The sequence below is a fragment of the Palaemon carinicauda genome, chromosome 5 (assembly GCF_036898095.1).
Source record: "Palaemon carinicauda isolate YSFRI2023 chromosome 5, ASM3689809v2, whole genome shotgun sequence".
NCBI classification, from domain to species: Eukaryota; Metazoa; Arthropoda; class Malacostraca; order Decapoda; family Palaemonidae; genus Palaemon; species Palaemon carinicauda.
The window spans coordinates 22,982,275-22,989,774 of record NC_090729.1 but is presented as its reverse complement, the minus strand read 5'-3'; positions in this window follow the sequence as shown (position 1 = coordinate 22,989,774).

Genomic DNA, 7,500 nt, shown 5'->3' with positions numbered 1-7,500 from the left:
GAGTTTTATGAAATGATTTTTTATGAGTACTCTTTTTCTTTAGAGATAAAAGCCTTTCATAAATGATAAATCTGCGGATGAAATTTATAGGTGGAGCTTTAAATCGATAAATGCTCATTCTAAACAAAATATAATAAGGTACTAATGAATAGTGGATAAATTGCATTTTATTTCATGCACATATACTGTTATATATATGTACACACACACACATATATATATATATATATATATATATATATATATACATATATATATATATATATATAATATATATATATATATATATATATATATATATATATGTATATATATATATATATATATGTATATATATATATATATATATATATATATATATATATATATATATATATATATGTTTATGTATTTATATATAAATATATACATATATATATATATATATATATATATATATATATATATATATATATATATATATATATATGTATATGAATATATATATATATATATATATATATATATATATATGTAAATAAATATATAAATACATAAGCATATATATATATATATGTATGTATGTATGTATATATATATATATATATATATATATATATATATATATATATATATATATATATATATATATATGTTTATGTATTTATATATAAATATATATATATATATATATATATATATATATATATATATATATATTATTATTTATATATATATATATATATATATATATATATATATATATATATATATATACATATATTATTTCTAATGATTATAGACTTTACAAATATTCAGGGATACAGCTGATAATTTCGAACAAATGTCTTTTTATAAAAAGAGAGATGAATTTTGACAACAAAGTTCAAATGAAGAAGCAAACATATCCAAGTTTACAAGGTAATATTAGACAATTTTTTTTTATGACAATGATAAAAATATCAAATCGATTGCCTAGAAAGTAAAATTGGCAGGTTAACCTTGTGATATAAAAGAGGCATTATAATGCCAAGTCTTTTCTTTGGTGTAATCTTCTTTCCTTTCATAAATCTCCTTGGGTGGTGAGTGATGTCACTTTTGACAAGTAGTTCCTTGTAATTTCCCGAATAAAAGCACCTTCATACGCCGAGGATTCGTGTCAAACCAGAATAAAAAGCAGATGTAAATTTCCGTGCTATTTTTCATATTTCATGACGACATATTCTTTCATAACAATGAAAGTAAGAGATTGAATTTTTTTAATTTCTTTTAGAATTATGAAATTTATCCTCTTTCATGCCGTGCTATATGATATATTATATTTTTCGAAATAATACTAACAGTTTAGGCAACCTTTAAATGTAAATAACAAAACAAAAGTGAAAGACCAAATGAAATCTAAATGAGATATTGGTGAAAATATTCGATTGAATATAGTCAGAAATAACAGTTTTTCTTCATTTACTTAAATAATTCCACTTTTGGTCATTGTTATTTCTAAGGTAGAACTACTTGTGATTTGAAATTTGGAATTATGATATTCCTGTTTCCTAGTTATCAATCATAATTTTTTATTGAATTATTTTCTAGGATTTTTTCACTTTGGAGTAACTTGATTAGAAAAAAAAAAAAAACCACCTTTCAGATTCGACTAACTGAGCTTGGAAAGAAATAATGTAAGATATAATGAATAATTATTCCACAATCTATCTGATAAATAATGTAAAACTTGAGCTAGAAATAAAATCCCTTCTCTGTCGTTTTCATTGCGCTATATACTTTGACCACCGTATTTACATACCCTGACATATTTGATCTAATCTTTCAAACACCTTTGGGAACTATTGCGGGGATAAGAATTTCACGTTAAATAACGTGATGAATAAGATACCTTCAACACCTCTGTAGTCGAGTTTAAGATCGAAAGACCTGATAAAAGATTTTAGGTTTGTATATGAAACTGAGTCTGATTTTGACTAATAGCGATTTTTGGTGGAATATTTATTTTTTCCTTCTTTACAAAGTATTTAAGATCACAACATTTTTTTTATTAAACCCTGTGAATCCCAAAAAGGTATTCGATGTTTATATTAATTTTCATTGTATTTTAGTTTTCTTTTGTTCATTATCTCCTTAACTCTTGTTTGAGAAAGGTTTCTTATATTCTAATAAGGAATTATCCTATATGGTGTCAAAATAAAATGAAAGGTACTATGATATATATATATATATATATATATATATATATATATATATATATATATATATATATATATATATATATATATATGAAATTTGTGGTCGAATATAGAAATACCATGTACGACCTGAAGTCTGAGAAACGAAAAGGTAGAAGAGAAACCCGAATAGTTACGAATCCATTACCTAGATCTCAGGCTCTTATGGAAACCTGTAGATCATCTCAAGACTGAAAAATGATTACGGAGATCTGTCTCCAATTCTTAAGGCGACGGACATTTTTTGACGTCAAGATTTGAATCTGAATATAGGATTCTTCTTAAGGCTGACATGTCACTTTTATGAAGGGGAAAAGTTTTCTGATGACGTCTGCTACATTACAAAAACTTCCACTTCATCCATTTTTGGGCATCTATTATTTTTCAATCTGTTATGATAATGCTGAGTTCTTCAAATTCTGCTATCGCAATACATAATACATATTGATCTGATAGCAAACACATTTTTATGTATTTTTACCCTGATATCAAAAGAAGATTAAAATATGAGCTTTAACACGAAAAGGTGTCCAGTCTCCACTCGAAATATTTTTCTTCTTTTTTTATTATGCGCAGAGATTTGTGAGGGTCATATTACCCAAAATGGATAAAGCTTTTTTTTTTTTTTTTTTTACGTAAAGATTCTCAACCAGATTGGATAAAGTATCTCTCTCTCTCTCTCTCTCTCTCTCTCTCTCTCTCTCTCTCTCTCTCTCTCTCTCTCTCTCTCTCTCTCTCTCTCACATCGATATGAATCTTAACAGAAACAGATATTTGTACCACTTTTTAATATGAAAAGTTTAGGAAATTTTTGTCTTTGTGAATATAATCCATTTTATATTGGTTTCTATAACGTTTAGTCGTTGCCGTTCAGCTGAAAGCTAATCACAGCTTTCATCATGGAATATTATTCTTACAGATAACTGAAACCTATCTATAAATACTTGAATTATGCATGGAATAACTGTTAATATTGGCAAGAATTATTCAGTTACAAAAGTTAAAAGAATCTAATTTTTGTATCACTTCCACCGAGGAATAAGGGCAGTATACCTTTTGCCTTTGAAACGAAAGGAATTTGACTAAATGTTTAATGTGTGACTACATCAGGAACCTGAAATAGTATTAAAAACAAATGATCAATATTACCTTCTTATTTGATATAAGGGACTGTTTAATTTTCCCAGTAAAATAATTTTCCACAATAAACTCTTGATATTTTTTGTTCCCTCCTGCAACAGTTCAATTTTATTTGAGCTGTAGTAGCAAATTTAACTCTTAAAATTCCAATTTTTCAATAACAATTTCGTAGTTAACATTGATGCTTCGATAATTTTCTTTATGGTACATTATATTGTTCACTATTTATTTGTTTGAACTGTTTTTGGCATTTTGAAAGAAAAAATATAATAGTGTCTTTATTATATGCCGGAATTGTTCAATGTTCTCCAAGTTATCAATAGATGGCCTTAGAGAGGTCATGTTACAAATAAAAAAGTGGAAAAATCTGGATTTGAGGAACGTTTGGGCCATAGCTTTCATATCGCCTTAGCCAATAGGAACACAACATTTGGGTCTTTATTGTCATAGCCAATAGAAACGCACTGCTTGAGGAAACTTTCGTACCGCACGTGTGTTACACGATCTTACATAGTAATGACATTTATCTTTTTTGTATATATTATCCCTTGTATCTTAACTCTCCCCTTACACTGACCGCAACTTGTTTTAACCTTTCTGCCTACTTTATTGTTAACTGTTAATAGCATGTTTGTATCTTGTGACCTACTTACCGGGACCTAGTGTGTATGCATACCCGATGTGTTTATTATAAAGTTACTCGGTTGCATTCATCTCGCCTTTGAGTCACAACCTACTCTTGGCCCGTCACATTGATGACTCCAAAAGTCGACTCGCTGCTCCCGCCTTCCCCTCCCCCCCCCCTCACTGTTACCGTGGCTGACTCTACGGAAGTTGGCGCTGCCCTGTTCATACTTTCGTAGCTCCCCAGCGGAGAGGTGTTTGCTTGGTTTTAGCACGTAGAAGCCCAGTTGCGCATTAAAGGCGGGACTTGCTCAACCACCAAAGCCCATTATATTCTCGCGGTGATACCCGAGGACATCTTCCCTGAAATCTCTGACTGGCTTTGTGAACAAGGAGACACCCTAATAGAGAATGACACCGTCAAAGCATACCTTCTGCAGCAGTACTCGCTGTCGCCAGCCGCCCGTAAATCAAAGCTTTTTCAGCTATCTCAACAACAGTTAGGTGACCAGTCAGCTTCGGTCGCCATCAGGGAAATGACAAGTATCGCTTGCCTGCAACTTGCCACAGACGGCTCTCCTTGCTATGTGAACCTACTTCATTCCCTTTGGGTACGCCTTTTACTCGAACCTGTACGTGCTGCCATACCCGATGTTGATAGTTTACCCATGAAGGAGTTGATGACCAAAGCCGACGCCCTTATGGACAGCCACTTCACAACCTTGAAGACCTCTATCAACGCCTCCACTCCTGACAAAGAGGACCCCTATTCAAAGTTAACCGAAGCTGACGTGAATGTTGGAGGACACACACGCCTACTACGTGACGTGCCGGGGCGACGACAAAGCCACCCATCACCCACCACTCGTTCACACCCCAACCAACTACTTCTGCAGCTACTTACTTCCGCCCATCGGCTGCAGTGTGTGGCCACTCCGGATTCAGGCCTGCTGCAAGCAAACATTCCAAGGATTGTCAGTGGCCAAATAAGCGTGTAAGTAGGCCATCGGTCATGGCAGTAGCCTCCCGTGTTTCTAATCTTCTCTTTTTACATGATGCAGGAACGGGCGTACAATTTTTGGTGGACACGGGAGCTTGTCGTTCTCTTTTGCCAAGAGAACTCTTCAAAACACGACATAATCTGTCTAAGTCTGCCAACTTCCACTGGGTAGCTGCCAATGGATCTGGGATACCGACCTACTGTTGTGAGAACCTCACATTATCTTTTGAAACGGAAAATTTAATTGGAAGCTTCTAATTGCTGAGGTCACATTGCCAATCCTCGGTGCGGATTTCCTCTCTGATTTCCACCTTCTGGTCAATGTCACCCATCGACGATTGGTCAACACAGACTTGTATTTGTAGACACAGCTTCAACCAGCCCCCTTCAACCTTGCTCTCCAAATCAGCGCACCCACGGATGCCTACGCCCACCTCCTCACGTCGTACCCAGAAGTTTTCCGTCCAGAACTTCACCAGACGCCCACGGCTCCTGCCAAATACAGTATTTATCACCATATCAAGACGACGGGACACCAAGTCTTCGCCAAATTCAGATGCCTGGCACTAGATAGATTGGCAGTAGCTAAACAGACGTTCGTTGTAATGGAAGAAATGGGCCTTTGCCAAAAGGCCTCCAGCCCATGGTTGTCACCCTTACACATCGTCCTGAACATGCAAACAGAACCGGATCACTACCCCCTTTCAAACATCACCGACGTGACCTCCTACTTGAACAATGTGAAGGTTTTTTCCATGCTCGACCTCTTGAAAGGGTATTATCAGGTGCCTATGAAAACAGAAGACATCCCAAAGACCACCATCACCACTCCCTTCGGTACATACACCTTCAATTACTCCTGTTTTGGCCTTCGTAATGCTATGGTCACTTTTCAGTGTCTCATGGATGGCATATTCTGTGTATGTTACGGGGACTTGTGTTTTCTTCCTCAAAAGAGAAACACCTCCGTCATCTGCACATCTTCCTCGACTGCCTACAATAACACGGCCTTGTACTCTGGTATGACAAGTGTACCTTTCGCGCCAACGAAGTGTCGTTTTTAGTGCACCGCATCACTTCTGCAGGAGTCCATCCTCTCCCTGAGAAGGTAGTAGCCGTTCAGAACTTCCCAACGCTCTCGACTGTCAAAGCACTGCAGGAATTCTTAGGCATGATCAACTATTATCACTGTTTTCTGCCAACAATTGCCGCCCCTCCTGCTCCCCTCTATGCCTCCCTCAAGGGCAAGCCAAAAGACCTGAAGACGGGTCCACTTCAAGGAGCGGCCTTCTGCAACGCAAAGAATCCCCTATCAACCGCTGCTGCTCTCACTTTTTCCGTCCCATATGCCCCTCTCATGCTCTCCATCGATGCCAACAACGTCGCTAATGGTGCAGTAGTAGAACAGATGGTCAACGGCTCGCCCCGCCATCCCCCTCCCGTTGGCCTTTTTCAGCAAAACACTGTCCAAGACAGAATCGGGTTATTCTATCTTCGATCGCTCATTGCTGGCGGTGCGCATAGCTGTCCATCACTCTCGGAATTTCTTATAAGGTACGCCCATCGACATTCGCACAGACCACAAGCCTCGGTTCCACGCCTTCACTTGACTGTCTGACGTATGGTCTGCCCGTCAACGCCGACATCTCTCCGCCGTGGCTGAATACATTTGCACCCATAAACACATCCCTGGGAAAATTAATCCTGTTGCCTATTCCCTGTCAAGAAACACGTTGGCTGTTGTTCAACCGGGATTAGGTTACAATGCCTTCGCTGAGGCCCATCAAGCATGTAGGACATACTGCACATCCCTCCGTTGGGAAGGTGTCCCCCTCGACGACTCCAACAACACCCTCCTCTGTGACGTCAGTACTGGTAGACCACGACCGTGGATTCCTGCTCCCATGCGCAGGCAAGGTGTTTTATTTTATTGATGGCCTTTCCCATCCCTCACGCTGTTCTACTGCACAGCTGCTGAAGACGAAGTTCATTTGACACGGCATTACTAAGGATGCTAAGGATTGGGTCCGCACCTGTACTTCTTGCCAAACTCCCAAAGTACATCATCACACGGATTCAAGAGTGGGCACCTTTCCTTAACCTCAGCATCTTTTTGCCCACATTCACGTCAACGTTTTAGGCTCCCTACCCCTTAAACAATGACATCGTTACCTGCTTACCGTCATCAACCGCTCACCTCGTTGGCCTGAAGCCATTCCCATGGATATTGCAACGTCTGCCTCATGTACATCAGCCTTACTCTCAGGATGGATATCAAGATTTGGCATTCCTGAGCATAATACTTCTGACTAGGTTATCACTTTCACCTCTCAATTGTGGACTTCATTAGTGAATCTCCTGGGCATCACCCTACAACAGACAACTGTCTAAATATCCGCTGCCAATGGAATGGCTGAACGTTTTTATTGCACCCTCAAAGTAGCTTTGATGTCCCACTGCAAGGATTCCAACAGGTTTACTCAGCTTTCCTGGGTCCTCCTGAGACTACAGACAACTCCT